Here is a 21663-nt window from a genome sequence, read left to right on the forward strand (position 1 = left end):
AGGTGTGCACCACCATGCCCTCCTAATTTTTGTATTTTTAGTAAAGACGGTTTTGTCATGTTGACCAGGCTAGTCTCGAACTCCTGACCCAGGTGATCCGCCTGCCTCGGCCTCCCAAAGTGCTGGGATTACAGGCACGAGTCACTGACCAGCTGCAAAATTTCATTTTAATACAGGTGTTGTGTAAATAGAAATTTGCCTCAGACCTGTCACTTTGTACCACGAGTCTCCCAAGATAATGGTGGCCTGAAAAGTTCTATGAGGGAGCCCCTCAGAAGAGTGTGACCAGGAGGATGTGCTTGGTATACGAACAGAGAAGGTAAATCCCTGGGCAGGTTTCCTTGAGCTCAAGGCCTCCCCAGTTTCTCCTGACAATTGTGATACTCCTTGGGGGTCACATCTCCTGAGATGCTAACGTCAATGGAAAAAAATTATTACTACAAAAGCATAGGATGAGAAAGTCAAATTTGAGTTTCTAAATGAGTCGTGGTTTTTCAAGAATTAACATGTATGAGGCCAGGCGCAGTGGCTTATGCCTGTAATCTCAGCACTTTGGGAGGCCGAGGCGGGTGAATCACTTGAGGTCAGGAGTGCAAGACCAGCCTGGCCAACATGGTAAAACCCTGCTTCTCTACTAAAAAAACATTAGCTGGGCCTGGGGGGTGCACACCTATAGTCTCGTCTACCTGGGGAACTAAGACGGGAGAATCATTTGAATCCAAGAGGTAGAGGTTGCAGTGAGCTAAGGCCACACCACTGCACTCCAGCCTGGGCAGCAGAGCGAGACTCCGTCTCAAAAAAAAAAAAAAAAATTAACACGTGCGTTAGGAATTGTTGGTTGCGATCTCTTTTGCCTAAGTGATATACTGTATATGAAACTCCAGTGAAATGAAACTGAGCATTCAAAGTAAGGAGAGATAATTTAAATTTTTTTAAAGGAGGTGTGTGTATATTGCTTTTCTGAGGAGGCTTTCTCAGAAGTATAAAACGTTGCCTTCCAGTGTTTCGTTTTGAGAAAAACTATTGGCTTCAAAGCTAACTGCATTTCCTTTTCCTCCAGAGTTCTACCCATTCTTACCAATGCAGTCAGCAACTGACGGAAGTTCCATGCTGACACAAAAGCCAATTTTGTTTTTTCAAAAAAAAAAAAAAAATATATATATATATATGTATGTATGTGTATATACACACACACACACACATATATGGCCTTTTTCCCCCTTACACCTGGCTTCTTCCTCGGAGCCTGATAATCTGAGAACATTAGCCTCTGTAAACCTATCATAATTCTAGGAAACCTACGGTTTCACATGTGTTGACCTTGGTAAATATAGGAAGGGGGTTAATCGTAAGTCAGTGTGTTTCTAGGTAACCAATTTGCCTACTGGCTTTAAAAGGAATTGGAGAAGGGTAATTTGTTTTAATCACTGAGGCTTTCCACCTGAGCAATTAAATATTTGATTATAACCTGCACTGTGTTCCTGCCCATCCCTCAACAAAAAAGTGAAGGAAGGGAATCACTGGAGAAAAAAACGTTTGAGAAACAAAATAGAGAATAGTTGAAAGTTCCATGTTTAAAGAAACAATAAGTTGTTTGGAGCTATGTGTTAAATCACTCAATGCTAAGTAAAAGGTAGAACTGACTTTTCCTTCCTTCCTGCCTCCCTCCCTTGCAGCAGCAGAGGCCTAAAATTTCAGCAGATATGTGCTTCTGCTGGAAGTCTAACCTACTGATCCACTTCAGTTATTTATACTATTGAAGGGAACTAGAGAGAATCTCTGGGGAGAGACCCCTGAATGAGCAAAAGGCTTGTACGTTGCCTTGACAATAACAATTGTCAGGTTGAGTAATGCATTTGTGAAGATCCAATCATAAAAAGATGGCCAGGCACAGTGGCTCATGACTAATCCCAGCACTTTGGGAGGCTGAGGCAGGTGGATCATTTGAGCTCAGGAGTTTGAGATCAGCCTGGGCAACATGGCAAAACCCCGTCTCTACCAAAAATACAAAAAATTAGCCAGGTTTGGTGGCATGCACCTGTGGTCCCAGCTACTTGGGAGGCTGAGGCAGGATCGCTTGAGCCTGGGAGGCAAAGGTTGTAGTGAGCCACGATTGCACCACTGCACTCCAGCCTCAGCAACAGAATGAGACCCTGTCTCAAATAAATAAATAAATAATATTTTGGGTTCAGATTTGGGGTTTTTTTTCCATTTTACTTAAGAAATAGACATAAAATAAGTAGATTGTTACAGGCCAGGCACAGTGGTTCACACCTTGAACCCAATGCTTTGGGAGGCCAAGGCTAGAGGATCGCTTGAGGCCAGGAGCTGGAGACCAGCTTGGGCAACATAGAAAGACTCCCATCTCTAAAAATTAAAAAGTAGTGTAATCCCAGCACTTAGGGAGGCCGAGGCAGGCAGATGACGAGGTCAGGAGATCAAGACTGTCCTGGCTAACACGGTGAAACTCCGTCTCTACTAAAAATACAAAAAATTAGCCGGGCATGGTGGTGGGCGCCTGTAGTCCCAGCTACTCTGGAGGCTGAGGCAGAAGAATGGCATGAACCCGGGAGGCTAAGCTTGCAGTGAGTCGAGATCACTCCACTGCACTCCAGCCTGGGCGACAGAGCGAGACTCCTTCTTGGGGGGGAAAAAAAAAAGTCGTCGGGCATGGGGGTGCATGCTGATAGTCCTAGCTACTTGGGAGCCTGAGACAAGAGGATCACTTGAGCCCAGGTGTCCAAGGCTGCAGAGAGCTTTGATCACACCATTGCACTCCATTCTGGGTGAAACCTTGTCTCTAAAACAAACAAACAAACAACAACAACAACAAAATAGACCAGGCCGGCACGGTGTCTCATGTCTGTAATCCCAGCACTTTGGGGAGCTGAGGCGGGTGGATCTCCTGAGGTCAGGAGTTCGAGACCAGCCTGGCCAAGATGGTGAAATCCCATCTCTACTAAAGATATAAAAATTAGCCAGGCATGGTGGCGGGCACCTGTAATTCCAGCCATTCAGGAGGCTGAGGCACGAGAATCGCTTGAACCCGGGAGGCAGAGGTTGCAGTGAGCCAAGACTGTGCCACTCCACTCCAGCCTGGGTGACAGAGCAAGACTCAGTTTCCAAAAAAAAAAAAAAAAAAGCATTACAGATAAAAGCTGTTGCCTTATTTTCTTAATCCCATTTCCCTCTCCCCTGAGATAAATGCTGTCATAAATTTGATGTGGGGTTTTTTTTGTAGTTTTACTGTGTGTACTGGTTTTGCTTTCTGTGTTTTTAGATTTACTTGCTTTGTCTCAACTTTGTTTTTGAGATCTCTCCAGGTTCACCAATTCTAGATCTTCCATAACTACTTTTAACTGTTCTGCACTTCTCCCTCCTGTTTTATTGTCATGCTAATGAACTGTTCGGTTAACAGTGTTTGCTACTCCAGACGATGCAGCAGTGAACACCTTTGCATGCGTTTTCTGGTACACACAAGACACATGCAATATAGTAGAAAGTGCAGTGTGGATTGTGACTCTGCCACTCACTAGCTCTGTGACCATGGACTAGTTACTTGACTTTTTTTTTTTTTTTTTTTGAGCTCGGCCTCCAGGGTTCACGCCATTCTTGTGCCTCAGCCTCCTGAGTAGCTGGGACTACAGGCATCTGCCACCACGCCCGGCTAAATTTTTTTTTGTATTTTTAGTAGAGACGGGGTTTCACCGTGTTAGCCGGGATGGTCTCGGTCTCCTGACATCGTGATCCACCCGCCTCTGCCTCCCAAAGTGCCGGGATTACAGGCTTGAGCCACCGCACCCGGCCTGTGACTTGATCTTTTTGTGCTTGATTTCCTCATCTGTAATTTGGGGGAAAATAATAGTACCTGCTTCTTGAAATTGCGAGGATTCAATGAGATAAGCACTCAGAAAAGTGCCTGACATATGTTGGGAACAAAATGTTAACCATTCTGCTATCAAATGATCAGACCTGGACGTGTCTCTGCTGGGTCAAAGTTTGAACATTACCACCAAACTCCTCTCCAAAACAGTGACATCGATTTACAGTCCCACCAGTGGTGTCTGAAATTTCCTGATTTCTTGCATATTCACTAACACAAGAGTTGTCAGCCCCCCATCTGATGGGGTGAAAACCATTTTTTTTTTTTTGGAACAGCATTAATGCGTGAATAAAATCTGCTTTAAAACGCGACTGCCATCTAGCGGTGAGAGGAGTACACTGCAATTATGGGGCAGAAGCCAAAAATGGGCGGACCTACATCTATCTCAGGGTAATTTGGGCATTTTAAGTCACCAGCACAGGTCTGTTTTGAATAAAATCAACTACATGAGCGTTCTTCCATTATATCTCTATTTTCAGGCAGCTTGTACCTCTCACTTTTTCTACTACAATAATATGGAAGCCTGGCTACGCAGCCCGGCGAGGCCCCTTGCTACCAAATGCATCTGGGTCACTGGTTCAGAAAAGTGGAGTGAGATAAATTAGAAATGAGGCTATTTACCAAACTGGCAGGAAACTGCAGCTCCAACCAGGGCGGGCTTCCCACAGGCAGCACTGACTCTCCAGCAGGAGAGATAGCAATGCGCACGTTGGTGCAGGTCACACAGGTGCTGCAGGGAACTCTGTTCGGTCCACTCACCAGAGCCCCAGTTAACGCGTCCCAATCAGCCTCAGCCGTTCTGCTGTGAGGACTTCTAAAAGGATTGAAAAGTGTATGAAAATGTTAGATATTAATCATCAGAGACATGGATATGGTTTTAAAGATCTGTTAGATAACAGATGTTATCTAACAGGTTAGGTAACATGTTACAATTTTGTAATGAACAAAAATGTCCATTAAAGGTAACAGTGTAAAAAAGCGATGTTGCTGAAATGTAACCTAATGTGTCTTTAAGTAATAGTGTCACTAAATTAATGGTATATTAAAAGTTGAAAAAAAGAAGTCATGTGCGGTGGCTTGTGCCTGTAATCTCAACATTTTGGGAGGCTGAGGCCGGCAGATTGCTTGAGCCTAGGAGTTCAAGACCAGCCTGGGCAACATGGCAAAATCCTGTCTCTACAAAAAATACAAAAATTAGCCAGGCATGGTGGTGCACATCTGTAGTCAGGCCCAGCTACTCAGGAGACTGAGGTGGGAGGATCACTTGTGCCCGGGAGGTGGAGGCTACAGTGAGCCAAGATCACACCACTTCACTCCAGCCTGGAGGACAGAGTGAGAACCTGTCTCAAAAAAAGAAAAAAAAAAAAAAGTTAAGAAAAGAAAACAAATTCTAAACAACAGCAAGCTAAGGTCAACTGTGATTAGAAGCATTCATTCAGGCAAGTCTAGACTGTCCCACAGCACCAGTCTCACCCATTACTAAGCTGTTGTGTGTGCTGATACCTTTGCATAAAATAACTTCCCTTCCTCCCTTTGTTCAGCCATATCTTGCCTAAGAGCTTGGACCCGAACCGCAATCCCACTGATGATCTGCTCAAGTCTTACCTGCGCCACAGGAAACAAAATGGTATAGGACAGGAAGCAGGAGCCTCAGAATTGGGCAGGTGTGGGTTCAAATCCTGCTGTGCAATGCTAACAGTCACTTCAGCCCTCCATGCCTTTTTCCTCACTAGTAATTTGGGGAAGAGTACTAACCTCACTGTTGCTGGAAAGATTAACATAGGAAATGTGTGACAAATGCTGAACGTGGAATAGGCACTGGGCAAAGATCAGCTCCTTCCTCCTTGAACCCAACTCTACCCTTCACTGAACTCTTGCGACGCCTTTGTTTTTACCACCCACTTTGATTCTTGTTCATATTCTACCTTTTTCTGTTACTTCACCATTTCCGATGTATATGTAACAAACATGGTGAAACCCCATCTCTACTAAAAATACAAAAAATTAGCCAGGAGTGGTGGCACACACCTGTAGTCGCAGCTACTCGGAAGGCTGAGGCAGGAGAATCACTGGAACCCGGGAGGCGGAGGTTGCAGGGGGCAGAGGTTGCAGGGAGCAGAGATTGCGCCACTGCACTCCAGCCTGAATGGCAGAGCCAGAGTCCATCTTAAAAACAAACAAACAAACAAAAAAAAACTACTTATTTTGTATCTATTTCTTAAGTAAAATGAAAAACAAAACCTCTCAAAACTGAACCCAAAACATCTTTTTATTTATTTATTTATTTTGAGACAGAGTCTCATTCTGTCGCTGAGGCTGGAGTGCAGTGGCACAATCTTGGCTCACTACAACCCCCGCTTCCTGGGTTCGAGCGATTCTCTTGCCTCAGCCTCCCAAGTAGCTGGTATTACAGGCCATCACCACTGCACCCGGCTAATTTTTTGTATTTTTAGTAGAGTCAGGGTTTCATCATGTTGGCTGGCTGGTCTCGAACTCCTGACCTCAGGTGATCCATCCACCTCGGCCTCCCAAAGTGCTGGGATTACAGGCATCAGCCACCATGCCTGGCCCATAATAGTGTTTTAAGAGATGAGTAAAGAGACAAACAACAGAGGAAACTGCCATTTCCTAGAGCAGCAGAAAAAGCTGGGTATCAGAATGGCTCACCAGAGAAATGTGGTTAGTGCTGGTCACCCCTTTGATAAGAGGCTATGGGTTCACTTGTGAGCTCAGTGATTTGAAAGTTTTGAGTGTATAAAGGAAAAAAAAAAAAGGAAATGAAAGCTTTGTTTAGAACTAGGGGAGTCATGTAGTGAAACAAGACTTGCAAAATAAGATTAATGAGACAGTACAGATAAGGATGTGATGCTGAAGAAAGTCATGGGATTGTAGTTAGATGGTGCATAAGTCAGAGAGCCAAAACCAACAGGGCTTGTAGCTATAGGTATGGACAGGGGATTTATTAGGGAAATGGGCTCCCACAATTATGGAGGCTGAGAAGTCCTACGGTCTGCTGTCTGCAGGCTGGAGAACCAGGGAAGCTGGTAGCATGGCTCAGTCCAAGTTCAAAAGCCTCAGAACCAGAGAAACTGATAGCACTCAGTCTCGGGCTGAAAGCCTGAGAATCCAGGAGGCCACTGGTGTCCCAGAGTCCAAAGGCTGGAGAAGCTGGAGTTCTGATGTCCAAGGGCAGGAGAAGAAGGTTGTTCCCGCTCCAGAAAACAGAGCAAATCTTCCTTTCCTCCGCCTTTTTGTTATCCTGGCCCTCAGCCGATGAATGGTGCCCCCTGACATTGAGTAAGTCTTCCTTACTCAGTCCACTGATTCAAATGCCCGTTTCTTCCTTAAACACCTCACAGACACCTCAAAATAATGCTTCACCAGCTTTCTGGGTATCATTAATCCAGTTACACTGACACGTAAGATTGACCATTATAGGTGGTAATTCATTCCTTTACCCGACAAATGTCTATTATTGAATATTCATGTCTGTCTTGTGCTAGTCTTTTGCAAAACACATGGAGTTGACAGTCTAGAGAAGGGGCAAACAATAAGTGAGAAAGTCAGTATGAAAATTACAGATTGGGCCGGGCGCGGTGGCTCACGCCTGTAATCCCAGCACTTTGGGAGGCCGAGGCGGGCGGATCACGAGGTCAGGAGATCGAGACCATCCTGGCTAACACGGTGAAACCCCGTCTCTACTAAAAATGCAAAAAATTAGCCGGGCGAGGCGGCAGGCGCCTGTAGTCCCAGCTACTCGGGAGGCTGAGGCAGGAGAATGGCGTGAACCCGGGAGGCGGAGCTTGCAGTGAGCAGAGATCGCGCCACTGCATTCCAGCCTGGGCGACTAAGCGAGACTCTGTCTCAAAAAAAAAAAAAAAAAAAAAAAGAAAATTACAGATTGACAGGTGCCATGAAGAAACAGAGGATCACTGAGCCAGGAGGGGAATTGCAACTTTGGATTGTGTGGTCAGACAGGGCTCTTCTGAGGGACGACACATAACATGATACTTGAAGGAGGAAAGGAAACGTGGCCAGCACTGCAGAGAGCCACAGGAAGAATATTCCAGCAGAAGGATCAGCATGTTCGAAGTCCCCAAGGTAGGAAAGAACAGCATGTTACAGGAGCTATAAGAACGCAGGGGTGGCCAGAAGGCAGTGGGGGAAAGGAAAGGAATTGCAGGCTGCAGAAGTGGGCGGGGAACCAGGTGATGTCAAACTCAATATGCCACGGTAAGGAGTTTAGCTTTTACCCTAAGATGGAAAGGCAGGGATAAGCAGGGGAATAAAGCCATTCCATTGCCTTTTAAGAAGATCAGGGCTGAGTGCAGTGGCTCTCACCGGTAATCCCAGCACTTTGGGAGGCCAAGGCAGGAGATCACTTGAGCCCCAGGAGTTTGAGACCACCCTGGGCAACATAGTGAGACCTCCGCCTCTATTTTTATTTTATTTTATCTTATCTATTTCATTTTATTTATTTTGAGATGGAGTTTTGCTCTTGTCTCGCAGGCTGGAATCCAATGGCGCCACCTCAGCTCACTGCAACATCTGCCTCCCAGGTTCAAGTGATTCTCCTGCCTCAGCCTCCCCAGTAGCTGGGATTACAGGTGCACGCCAACGCCACCATGCCTGGCTAATTTTTGTATTTTTAGTAGAGATGGGGTTTTACCAGGCTGGTCTTGAATTCCTAACCTCAGATGATCCACCTGCCTTGGTCTCCCAAAGTGCTGGGATTACAGGCAGGAGCCACTGTACCTGACCTAATTTAATTAAAATTATTAGAAATAAGGAAGAAGGAGGAGGAGGAGGAAGAAGAGGAGGAGGAGAAGTTTAAGGAGAAGGAGAAGGAGATCATCATTGTTTGGAGAGCAGAATGCAGGAGGCAAGCGCTGAAGCAGAGCCTGGCTGGACTATTATAGACAGAGCTATTATAATAGGAGTCAGCACACTGGCTCATCCACCAAATCCGGCCTGCTGCTTGATACAGTCTTTATACAGTCTGTTAGCAAAGAGTTGTTTTTACATTTTTAAATGGTTGAAAAAAATTAAGAGTAGAATCTTTTATGGCATATATAATTTTTATAAAATTATAAAGATTCGAATTCCAGTGTCTGTAAGTCAAGGTTTCCTGGAACACAGCATCACCCATTTGCTTTTGTCTCTGGCTGCTTTCCTTCTGTAGCGGCAGGGTTAAGTAGGTAACAGAAGCTGTATGGCCTTCAAAGCCTCAAGTATTTACCATCTGCACTTCTATAGAGTAAGTCTGCTGACTCTCAGTCTAGTTGAGAGAAGAGTAGGCTGGCCTAGAGAAATGGCAGAGGAGGTGCTCGGAAGGAAGATTCGAGATGTATTTTGGGAGCCTTGCCTGAGGGTTTGAATGAGAAGAGTGAGGAAGACGTATAAATGGAAGGTAAGTTGTAGATTTGAGGCATGCATGTAATTTGCTGACATGGGAAAGGCTGGAGGGAGAACAATCCAGATCCAACCCCAGCTCTTCTCCTCACTAACTGTCAGCTAGCTTTGCTGTGCAATAAATCACCCAGCCTGGGCAACATGGCGAGACTCGCTTCTAGAAAAAACAGAAAAAAACAAAACAAAACAAACTAGCTGGGTGTGGTGGCACATGCCTGTGGTCCCAGCTACTTGGGAGGCTGAGGTGGGAGGATCGCTTGAGCCTGGGAGATAGAGGTTGCAGTGAGTCATGTTTGTGCCACCGCATTCCAGTCTAGGTGACAGAGTGAGACCTTGTCTCAAAAACAAGTAAATAAAAATCACCCCTAAATTCAGTGGTTTACAACTTATTTCTCACAATTCTGAGGTCAAGCTGGGCATTTCTGGTCTGTGTGGGCGCAGCTGGGGCTAGATGATTTAGGATGTCATCACTTAGATGTCTGAGGGTTGGCCTGGTGTCAGCTGGGGCCATGGAGATGCCTGGGCCTGGTGACTCTCATCCTCCAGAGGGCTAACCTGGGCTCGCGTCCACACAGTAGTAGCAGAAGGGTTCCGAACAGCACCAGAACAAGCCCCAGCGCACAGCGCTTCACAAGCCTCAGCTTGGGCCATGCTTACTAATGTCTCCTTTGCCAAAGCAACTCACATGGCCAAGGCAAGAGTCAAAGGATGGAGAAATAAATTCCACCTCTTGCAGAAAGGAGCCAAAAACTCACATGGCAAAGGGCTGTGGAACAGGAAAGGGAACAATGGGACCATTTTTACAACCCACCATGCTAACGGCATGAGCCAGGCAAGTTACCTAAAGCTTTCGAGCCTCAGTGTCCTCATCTGTAAATGGGTGAAATAGTAACTACTTCATAGGGTTTTCGTAAGGACTAGAAGTAGCTGGCACATAACATAGTAGTAGCTGTTTTATTGTTATCATCATAATGAAAAAGTTCAGTCCCTATTGGGCAAACTCTCATTTCCTAAACTCCAGTCACTGCTGTGCCACAAAAAAAACTTTGCTTTTTCCATATCTGAGGATCACTTAAGACTATTAAACAGGTTCACCTATTTTTTTTTTTTTTTTTTTTTTTTTGAGACAGGGTCTCGCTCTGTTGCCAGGCTGGAGTGCAGTGGCACGATCTCGCCTCACTGCAACCTCCACCTCCCAGTTTCAAGCAACTCTGCTGCCTCAGCCTTCTGAGTAGCTGGGACTACAGGTGCCCACCACCAAGCCCTGCTAATTTTTTTGTATTTCTATATTTTTTTTTTTTATTTTTTTGAGACGGAGTCTCGCTGTGTCACCCAGGCTGGAGTGCAGTGGCGCGATCTCGGCTCACTGCAAGCTCCGCCTCCCGGGTTTACGCCATTCTCCTGCCTCAGCCTCCGAGTAGCTGGGACTACAGGCGCCCGCCACCACGCCCGGCTAGTTTTTTGTATTTTTTAGTAGAGACGGGGTTTCACCATGTTAGCCAGGATGGTCTCGATCTCCTGACCTCGTGATCCACCCGCCTCGGCCTCCCAAAGTGCTGGGATTACAGGGTTGAGCCACCGCGCCCGGCCATTTTTTTGTATTTCTAATAGAGACGGGATTTCACCATGTTAGCCAGAATGGTCTCGATCTCCTGACCTCATGATCCACCTGCCTCGGCCTCCCAAAGTGCTGGGATTACAGGCGTGAGCCACCGTGCCCAGCTCCACTCTTTTTATTTAAATAAATTAATTTCAGGCTGGGCGCAGTGGCTCACACCTGTAATCCCAGCACTTTGGGAGGCCGAGGCGGGCAGATCACCTGAGGTCGGGAGCTTGAGACCAGCCTGACCAACGTGGAGAAACCTTGTCTCTACTAAAAATAAAAAATTAGCCGGGAGTGGTGGCACATACCTGTAATCTCAGCTACTCGGGAGGCTGAGGCAGGAGAATTGCTTGAACCCGGGAGGTGGAGGTTGCGATGGGCTGAGATAGCAGCATTGCACTCCAGCCTGGGTAACAAAAGTGAAACTTTGTCTCAAAAAAAAAAGAAAGAAAGAAATTAATTTCAAAAGGAAGCATGTTAACTACTACAATGGGAAGTGACTATCACCTGCCCTAAATAGAAGGCAATAAATACATTTATTTATTGTAAAATAAATACAATAAACACAAAGCAGTGGCCAAGCATGATGGCTCACACCTATAATCCCAGCACGTTGGGAGCCCAAGGCAAGTGAATCACTTGAGCTCAGGAGGCTGAGACCAACCTGGGCAACATGGGGAAACACTGTCTCTCCAACAAAACAAAACAAAAACAAAACAAAACAAAAAAAATGGCTGGGCACGGTGGCTCACACCTGTAATCCCAGCACTTTGGAAGGCTGAGGCAGGTGGATCACCTGAGGTGAAGATTTCGAGACCAGCCTGGCCAACATGGTGAAACCCTGTCTCTACTAGAAATACAAAAATCAGCCAGGTGTGGTGGCACACGCCTGTAGTCCCAGCTACTCTGGAGGCTGAGGCAGGAGAATCATTTGAATCCAGGAGGCGGAGGTTGCAGTGAGCCGAGATCACGCCACCACACTCCACCTTGGGCAATGGAGCAAGATTCCGTCTCAAAAACAAAAAAACAAAGCTAGGTGCAGTGGCTCAACTGTAATCCCAGCAATTTGGGAGGCTGAGGTGGGTGGATCACTTGACGTCAGGAGTTTGAGACCAGCCTGGCCAACATGGTCTCCACTAAAAATACAAAAATTAGTTGGACATGGTGGTACATGCCTGTAATCCCAGCTACTTGGGAGGCTGAGGCACAAGAATTGCTTGAACCCAGGAGGTGGAGGCTGCAGTGAGCCAAGATCACGCCACTGCATTCCAGCCTGGGCAACAGAGCGAGACTCTGTTTCAAAAACAACAACAAACCGGGGCTGTTAATTCTAACTCACTTCTACTTTCCAAAAGCAGAATCTGAGGGCTGCTCTCTCTTTTATAAAAAGAAGATACTCAAGCAAAAAGCCGGTGGCAAAAGCTTTATGATCTACAGAGATTTTCTTCCAACTATAATCAGAAATATGGAAAATGGGTAAACTTTTTACGGTGTACGCTGGTGTTATTTAGAGCAGCACAGCGCGGTACATAAAATGTTCTCAAGTCATTTAGGAAACACTGAGGCTAGACCAGAAACAAGAGGGAGAAAATTGCCTGTTTAACAACTTTCCCCTTCATGAAGCTCGAGACACGTATAGGACATGGGACAAAGACCTGGTGTGGCTCAGGGACTTTCCACCTCCTAGCTGTGTAACCGTGAACTCACCTGTTGACATTTGGAGGCCTGGGGATTCTCAAGAAAAATGAAGTTAATGACCGCTTGCCTGCCTCGCAGGGTCCCTGTAAGAACCAATTGTGAGCCACATGTCATAAGGCCTTATAGTCTGTAAAACGCTGAATAAATAGAGCAAGTCGTAAGGGTATTCCGAGGCTAGGCACGAAGAGGTGAGCTGTGAGGAACCAGCTAATGAGCTGGTTAATAGGCACCAGCTCATTAACCAGGGGAACAAATGACAATGTTATGGCATCCGTCCCCCATCCATGGGGGCCCCTAAAATCAAGGAGCCAGCCAAGAGATGAGAGGACTGGTGGCCTCTCCAACTGCCTTCCAGCTCCAAGACCTCCAGCTTGTCACCAGGATGACCAGGCAGGCCTCACTCCCTGCATGGCAGCTCAGGTGTCACCCCAGGATATGCAATTGATGGAGAGACCTCTGCCCCTTCCTTTGGTAGGTTCCTTTGCTGAATGCTCAAGAAACAGATCCCTGGTTAGGAATTCCAAGAACTTCTAACTGACAGGGAGTCCCAGCTGTCCCATCATGGAAGGCAGCCACCATATGTGTGGAGAGACTGTGAACTGTGAACCACACTTACGTAACCCTGAACTCAAGTCTGGCTCGCAAGACCCAGCTCATGTTCCCTGCGCTGCGAAGCTTCCCAGGAATGCTCCGTGGTGGTTCTGCCACCTGTTGCATTTGACACGGACCTCTGCCAAGGTATTCACCATATCTGCTTTCATATCCATCTCCCTACTAGACAATGGGCAAGCCTCCAACATTTTTATAATAATAATAATAATAATAATTATTATTATTATTAGTATTAGTATTATTTTTTGAGACAGAGTCTCGCTCTGTCGCCCAGGCTGGAGTGCAGTGGCTGGATCTCAGCTCACTGCAAGCTCCGCCTCCCGGGTTTATGCCATTCTCCTGCCTCAGCCTCCCGAGTAGCTGGGATTACAGGCGCCTGCCACCTTGCCCAGCTAATTTTTTGTACTTTTTTAGTAGAGACGGGGTTTCACCGTGTTCACCAGGATGGTCTCGATCTCCTGACCTCGTGATCCGCCCGTCTCGGCCTCCCAAAGTGCTGGGATTACAGGCTTGAGCCACCGCGCCCAGCAATCATTATTATTATTATTTTATTTTTTTGAGACAGTGTCTTGCTCTGTTGCCCAGGCTGGAGTGCAATGGCGCCAACATGGCTCACTGCAGCCTCGAACTCCTGAATGCTAGTGATCCTCCCACCTCAGCCTCCCATGTAGCTGGGACTGTAGGCATGTGCTACTATGCCTGGCTGATTTTAACATTTTTTGTAGAGACAGGGGTCTTGCAATATTGCCCAGGCTGGTCTCGAACTTTTGACCTCAAATGATCCACTCAACTCAGCCTTCCAAAGTGTTGGGATTACATGCATGAGCCATGGTGCCTGGCCTAAACCTCCCATTTTATGTTTCCTCTGCCGCTGGTCTAACTCAGTGCCTGGTATGTGGCAGACGCACAGGTCAGTGTTACAAATGACCATACCTTCAGCACTTGCTATTCCAGATGATGGCTTCTTACTAAGAACCTGAGAATTTCTGCCTGCGGGTTTTGTCTGGGTGCAGGTCAGGTCAAAGTTCCATGGAGTTAACACCCTGGGGCAACACTTAAGCAGTTAGTGGATGACTAGCCCAGCACGGGACAACCCTGGGGCAGTTTCTGCACAGTCACCTGGCCGGACCCAGCAGCACTGAGCCCTGGCTGTCCACAGCAGTGACTGCTCTTAACCACTCCTCCCTCTCTTCCAGTCTCACTTCCCCTCTACCGTCTCACGCTTCCTGGGTCAAAGAAACTACTATCTTGTGGTCTCACGCTTCCTGGGTCAAAGAAACTACTATCTTGGGGTCTGCTTCTGGTGGAGCTCAAACCGAGACAACTGGCTAGTTGGCTGATTGGCTGTGTGGATGGGCATGATTAGCAGCAAAGAAAGAAATGGGAGCCCGCGCGCCGGCTGGGCCCTGGCACACGCGCTGCCCCCACAGTGTGTCTAGACTACGTCGGGGCACGTGCACAGCCAACAGATCCGACACAGGAAAAAGCACTTCTCAGCTGTCCCCACCATCCTGCTATTTGTCATTCCATCCATCTGCTGTCCCCACGAAACGCTCACCCACGTCAGCTAAAATGGTACACTGGGCTTGGAATCGGCTGGGGAAATGTCAGGCTGACAGAACAAGGGAGAGAACCAAAATAGCAACTGTGTGGACGGTGGTGGCGACACAAATCTGCCCCTTTGCGTAGAAGGCCGGACTCCCAGAGCTCAGGAGGCCTCTCGAGGGGGAATTGGTAGGTGGCAAAGGCTGCAGGGAGGGGGCCCTGGGACTCGGGGGCAGCTGGAGCAGGGCCCTCCACCCTGGGCACTCTTCACCCCTTCCTCCCAGAACAGAGGGGATTGTCCAAACATAGAACTCAGTTTGTTTAAAGTTGTTTATTTTTAAATGTTCATCAGTTCGTTTTCCAATCAATCTTCCATGGTGCAGTTCAAGAAAAATGTGTGGATTTTCATGCCTGAGGCCAGTTGCAGGATGTACCTCGCAGAACAGCGTGTGCCCTTATGAGCTGGCGATTGGGTGTTTTGTTCCGTTTTGCTTTCTCAGAGAAAAGGGGTCATTCTAAAAGCAGGACTGTTTGGATCTTAGAAGACTGGATATTTATTTATTATTTAAAATTTTTTTTCTCTTTTTTGAGATGAAGTCTCGCTCTGTCACCCAGGCTGGAGTGCAATGGGTTGATTTCAGCTCACTGCAACCTCTGCCTCCCCAGTTCAAGCGATTCTCCTGTCTCAGCCTCCCCAAACCAGCTGGGATTACAGGCGTGCACCACCATGCCCAGCTAATCTTTTGTATTTTCAGTAGAGGTGGGGTTTCACTTTGTTGGCCAGGGTGGTCTCGAACTTTTTTTTTTTTTTTTTTTGATATGGAGTCTCGCTCTGTTGCCCAGGCTGGAAGGCTGGAGTGCAGTGGTGCGATCTCGGCTCACTGCAAGCTCCGCCTCCCGGGTTCACACCATTCTCCTGCCTCAGCCTCCCAAGTAGTTGGGACTACAGGTGCCAGCCCCTACGCCCGGCTAATTTTTTTGTATTTTTAGTAGAGACAGGGTTTCACCATGTTAGGCAGGATGGTCTCGAACTCCTGACCTTGTGATCTGCCCGCCTCTGTCTCCCAAAGTGCTGGGATTACAGGCGTGAGCCACCATGCCTGGCCTATTTTTTTTTTTTTCTTTAATTTTAGAGAGAAGGTCTCCCTATGTTGCCCAGGTTGTTCTCATACTCCTGGGCTCAAATGATCCACCCGCTTTGGCTTCCAAAAGTGCTGAGATTATAGGTGTGAGCCACCACGCCTGCCATGGATATTTATACATTCATTCTACAAATATTTATTGAGTGCCTGTGTTGATCTAGGCACTGTCTTGAGCTCCAGGAAGAAAGCAGTGAGCAAATTCAACAAAATTCCCCACCTCAATGAGATTACAGACCAGTGGGAGAACTGGACAGTAAACAAATACATGTACAAATGTCAGGAGATTTTAAGTGTGAAGAAAAGCACAGGGGCCAGGTGTGGTGCTCACACCTGTAATCCTAGCACTTTGGGAGGCCAAGGCAGGTGGATCACCTGAGGTCAGGAGTTTGAGACCAGCCTGGCCAACACGGCAAAACCCTGTCTCTGCTAAAACTATAAAAATTAGCCGGGTGTGGTGGTGGACGCCTGTAGTCCCAACTATCTGGGAGAGTGAGGCAGGAGAACGGTTTGAACCTAGGAGGTGGAGGTTGCAGTGAGCCAATATTGTACCATTGCACTCCAGCCTAGGCAACAGAGCCAGATCCTGTCTCAAAAAAAAAGAAGAGGAGGAAGGAGGAGGAGGAGGAGGAGGAGGAGAAAAGCAGAGGAAGAAGAAGAAGAAAAGCAGAGGAAAGAAAATGCAATTTGAGTTTGGGTGGCCAGGGAAGGTGTTCCGGTCATCTCTTGCTGCATGCTAAGCCACCTCAAGACTAAGTGATTCAAAACGACAATCATTTGCTTATCTCTCATGATTCTGTGGACTAACTGGGCTCAGCTCGGGGGTTCTTTTATTCTATGCAGATTTTCTCTGCAGCAACAGTCCACTGGTGCTTGGCCAGGCTGGAACGGCCAGGATGGCTCACTCACATGTTTGGTGTCCTGGCAGGGATGGCTGGGGTGTTGGGCTCAGTGGGAGTGTTTGGTCAACTGGGCTCCCTCTCCAGGTGGTCTCAACACCTTTCTCTCTCCATGAGGCCTATGTGGCCTCTCACATGGTCTCTCCATGTGACCGTTCCAGCAAGGCAGCCAGACTTCTTTACATGACAGCTCAGGGCTCCTGAAATTCAGAAGCAGAAGCTGCCAGGCTATGCCAAGGCTTAGGCCTGGAATTGTCAGGGCATCACGCCTGCCGCGTCCTGTTAGTTGAAGCAAGTACCGGCTGAGATCCCGTGTGGGAGGAGGCTACACAAGGGAGGGGTGCTGGGAGGCCTGGCTCCTTGAGGGCTAACCACCCAGGCCTCCCTGACCGTGTACCGGTGGAGCAGAGACCAGGACAGAGGAAGGAGTGGGCCCTGCAGCGCTGAGGGGACATGCAAAGGCCCCTGAGTCAGGGCTGTGCTGTGGGAGCAGCGGGGAAAGAAACAGGCCACTGTGGCGGGAGCTGAACAGCAGAGAGGAGAGATAAGCGACGAGGCCAGGAGGCAGCCAGGGGCCAGACTGTCCCGGCCGCAGGCCACGGAGAGGGATTCAGGAGTTATTTCTAGTGGGATGAGAAGCACTGGACCTGTCATGATTCACAACTGGTGGGTTCTGAAGCTGGGGACAGATCCCTGCCCCGTGCCCACCGCCAGGTTTGCATGCTGCCCAGAATGGCCCTGTTTCAACTGCAGCACCCTCCAGCTGCCTCTCTGCCTAATGGTCTCTCTGTGGCACTCGGCACCACTGCATGCCTGATATTTTGCTGATGTCCCTATTGTCTTGTTTACCCTCTCACTCTAGAATGTAAACTTGAAACAGACAGGGAGTCTGTCTGTTTCATCCATAGGCTCACAACCATTAAATAGTATTTGTTGTACCAATGAACTAACCAGCCCATCTCTGTAACCCCAGCTGGTGCTAACACTATATGGGGCCTCTAGCAAAAACTGCATGACTGAATTAATGCAACAACAAAATAATTTTTATATATATATATATATATTTTAAGGGACAGAGTCTCGCTCTGTCGTCCAGGCTGGAGTGCAGTAGCGTGATCTCGGCTCACTGCAACCTCCGCCTGCTAGATTCACGCCATTCTCCTGCCTCAGCCTCCCGAGTAGCTGGGACTACAGGAGCCCGCTACCATGCCCAGCTAATTTTTGTATTTTTAGTAGGGACAGGGTTTCACCGTGTTAGCCAGGATGGTCTCGATCTCCTGACCTCGTGATCCGCCCGCCTCGGCCTCCCAAAGTGCTGAGATTACAGGCGTGAGCCACTGTGCCTGGCCAACAAAATAATTTTTATAGTTCCACTCAACTTATCTAAAAGTTGCTTTCAAGTAAGCAATTATCCAGGGAAAATGAAGAAGGAAAAAAAAGCCTTCAAAGTAGCCCACACCATGACTGACAGTCACAGGACAGACCCTCATTCACCTATGATCCTGGTATACTCAATAAGTCAGTTATCAAGCAGTCATAGCCTGGTGAGCCCTGGATTAAAGGAGGAGAGGCCTGGGACGAGAAGGCAAATGCCAGCTGTCAGTGAGGGGAGGACAGAAAACTCAAAATGCAAATGTGGCCTACCACATTTGGGGCGATGTTTCCAAGCAGAGCCATCTAGGGCTGCACGGCAGGGACAAGCCAGCCCGTGGGCCTCAGCAGCTCTCCAAGCTGTGCCAGCAAACCACCTGGCAACAGGCGATATTTGTAACGATTCTTACAACACTTTTATTTATTTTCTTTTTTTTTTTTGAGACAGAGTCTCGCTCTGTCTCTCAGGCTGGAGTGCAGTGGCCGGATCTCAGCTCACTGCAAGCTCTGCCTCCCAGCTCCACGCCATTCTCCTGCCTCAGCCTCCCGAGTAGCTGGGACTACAGGTGCCCGCCACCTCACCCGGCTAGTTTTTTTTTTTTTGTATTTTTTAGTAGAGACAGGGTTTCACCGTGTTAGCCAGGATGGTTTCGATCTCCTGACCTCATGATCCACCTGTGCTGGGATTACAGGCTTGAGCCACCGCACCCGGCCTATTTCTTTTCTTTTATATTTTTTTCCAGGAGACAGGGTCTCATATGTTGCCCAGGTTAGACTCGAACTCCAGGGCTCAAGCGATCCTACAGCCTCAGCCTCCCAAGTAGCTGGGACTACAGGTTAGTGCCAGGTGCCTGGCTAATTTTAAAACTATTTTGTAGAGATGGGGTCTTGCTATATTGCCCAGGCTGGTCTCAAATTCCTGGCCTCCAGTAATCCTCCTGCCTTGGCCTCCCAAAGTGCTGGGATTCCTGGTGTGAGCCACCATGAGGGTCTGGAGTCATTCTTGGCTCCTCTCTTTTTCTCAGTACTAGAGTGACTGTATAATTCATTATATAAACCTGAACTTCCCCAGACAAATAAGATGTACGGTCTATCCATTAACCCACACCCAATCCATGAGCAAATCCAGTTAGCTCTATTTTAACAGACACATCCAGCATCCGGTCATTTCTCACCTCCTCCACTATCATCCTGGTCCAAGCATTCATCGTGTTCTGCCTTTATCTTTGCAATGGCCTCCTAGTTGATCCCCCACTTCTAGACTTGCCTCTTACCCCCAAATCTGTTTTCACAGCAGCCAGAGTAAGCCCGTTAAAAATAAGTGAGATCGTGTTACTCCTCTGCTGAAAATACTCGACCGTTCAGAGGAAAAGCTGAAGTCTTCAAAATGGCCTACAGCAGCAATCTGTTCCCTGCAACAGCTCTGATCTCATCCACACATTCCCCGTCCCTTCCCACTCCACGTAAGCTACACCAGTCCTCACACTCTCCAGGTAAGTCAAGCACACTCCCACTTCTGCCTGGCCTTTGCCTTTGCTCTTCCCTCTGTCTGGAATGCTTCCCACATAACGACAGGGCTTCCTCTTTCACTCCTTTCTGGTCACATGTCCCTGACTCCCGTATAAAAAAATGACGTCACCCACTGGCTGCTCTGAAAAGCCATTTTTACATTGTTCCTTGTCTGGCTCCTTGCTCGCCGCAGCCACCTTTGCAGCCGCGGACTCCGGCCACTTTATCGCCAGAGTCCCTGAACTCTCACTTTCTTTTTAATCCCCCGCATCGGATCACCGGGGTGCCCCACCATGTCAGACACAGCCATAGACACCAGCTCCGAAATCACCACCAAGAACTTAAAGGAGAAGAAGGAAGTTGGGGAAGAGGAGGAAAATGGAAGAGACGCCCCTGCTAATGGGAATGCTAATGAGGAAAATAGGGAGCCGGGAGGCTGACAATGAAGTAGATGAAGAAAAGGAAGAAGGTGGGGAGGAAAAGGAGGAGGAAGAAGAAATTGATGGTGAGGAAGGGGATGGAGATGAAGACGAGGAAGCTGAGTCTGCTAGGGCAAGCGGGCAGGTGAAGATGATGAGGATGACGATGCCGATACCAAAAAGCAGATGACGATGACTAGACAGCAAGAAAGGAAACGTTAGGAGGGTAAGCTATTCACCCTCCACTTCCCGTCTCAGAATCTACATATGGTCACCTTTGTGTATTGAGGCCTGCCCACCCGTCCACTGTGGGCAGTGCCACCCGCAGATGACATGTGCTCTCCACCACCCAACCCAAACCATGAGAATTTGCAACAGGGGAGGAAAAAAGAACCAAAACTTCCCAAGAACCTGCTTTTTTCCTTAAAAATACTTTAAGAAAGAAATTTGTCTGTATTTTTAAATTTACATTTTATATTTTTGTACATATTGTTAGGGTCAACCATTTTCAGTGATCTCAGATGACCAAACCAGCCTTCAGAGCGTTCTCTGTCCTGCTTCTAACTTCACTTGTGGTGTGACCATCAAAGGACAAAAACAAAACCTTGTAAGAAAAGCAAAAACGCCGGGCGCGGTGGCTCAAACCTGTAATCCCAGCACTTTGGGAGGCCGAGACGGGCGGATCACGAGGTCAGGAGATCGAAACCATCCTGGCTGACACGGTGAAACCCCGTCTGTACTAAAAAATACAAAAACTTAGCCGGGCGAGGTGGCGGGCGCCTGTAGTCCCAGCTACTCGGGAGGCTGAGGCAGGAGAATGGCGTAAACCTGGGAGGCGGAGCTTGTAGTGAGCTGAGATCCGGCCACTGCACTCCAGCCTGGGCGACAGAGCGAGACTCCGTCTCAAAAAAAAAAAAAAAAAAAAAAAGAAAAGCAAAAACGACAACAGAAAAACAGTCTTATTCCGAGCATTCCAGTAACGTTTTTGTGTATGTTCTTAGCTGTACTATAAGTAGTTGGTTTGTATGAGATGGTTAAAAGGGTCAAAGATAAAAGATTTCTTTTTTTTCCTTTTTCATCGACAGAGTTGCAGTTTATTTATTTATTTATTTATTTATTTATTGCCTATTTGAGGTATGTGTGAAACAATGTTGTCCAACAATATACAGGAATTTTATTTTCCCGAGTTGTTCTAACAACAACAAAAATGACATCAGCCGGGCGCGGCAGCCCATGACTGTAATCACAGCACTTTGTGAGGCTGTGGCAAGAGGATTGCCTGAGGCCAAGAATTCAAGACCAGTCTGGGCAATATATCAAGACCCCATCTCTCCAAAAATACATACAAATTAACTGGGCAATGTGGTGCATAGCTGTAGTTCTAGCCACTCGGGAGGCTAGGGCAGGAGGATCCTCTGAGCCCAGAAGTTCAAAGCCACAGTGAGCCATGTTTGCACCACTGCACTCCAGCCTGGGCAACAGACCAAGACCTGTATCAAAAAATTGAAACAAAATGACACCAATCTCTATCAACATCACCTCCACCTCATCCCAGCTCTCCTTCTCTTATGTG

The 21663-nt window shown here is 47.6% G+C and overlaps 1 pseudogene; it reads left to right on the top strand.

Moving 5' to 3' along the window:
- The first annotated feature begins 19964 nt into the window (after positions 1 to 19964).
- On the top strand, positions 19965 to 20312 carry LOC112632500 (annotated as a pseudogene).
- Positions 20313 to 21663: the final 1351 nt, after the last annotated feature.

The sequence above is a fragment of the Theropithecus gelada genome, chromosome 10 (assembly GCF_003255815.1).
Source record: "Theropithecus gelada isolate Dixy chromosome 10, Tgel_1.0, whole genome shotgun sequence".
Taxonomy (NCBI): domain Eukaryota; kingdom Metazoa; phylum Chordata; class Mammalia; order Primates; family Cercopithecidae; genus Theropithecus; species Theropithecus gelada.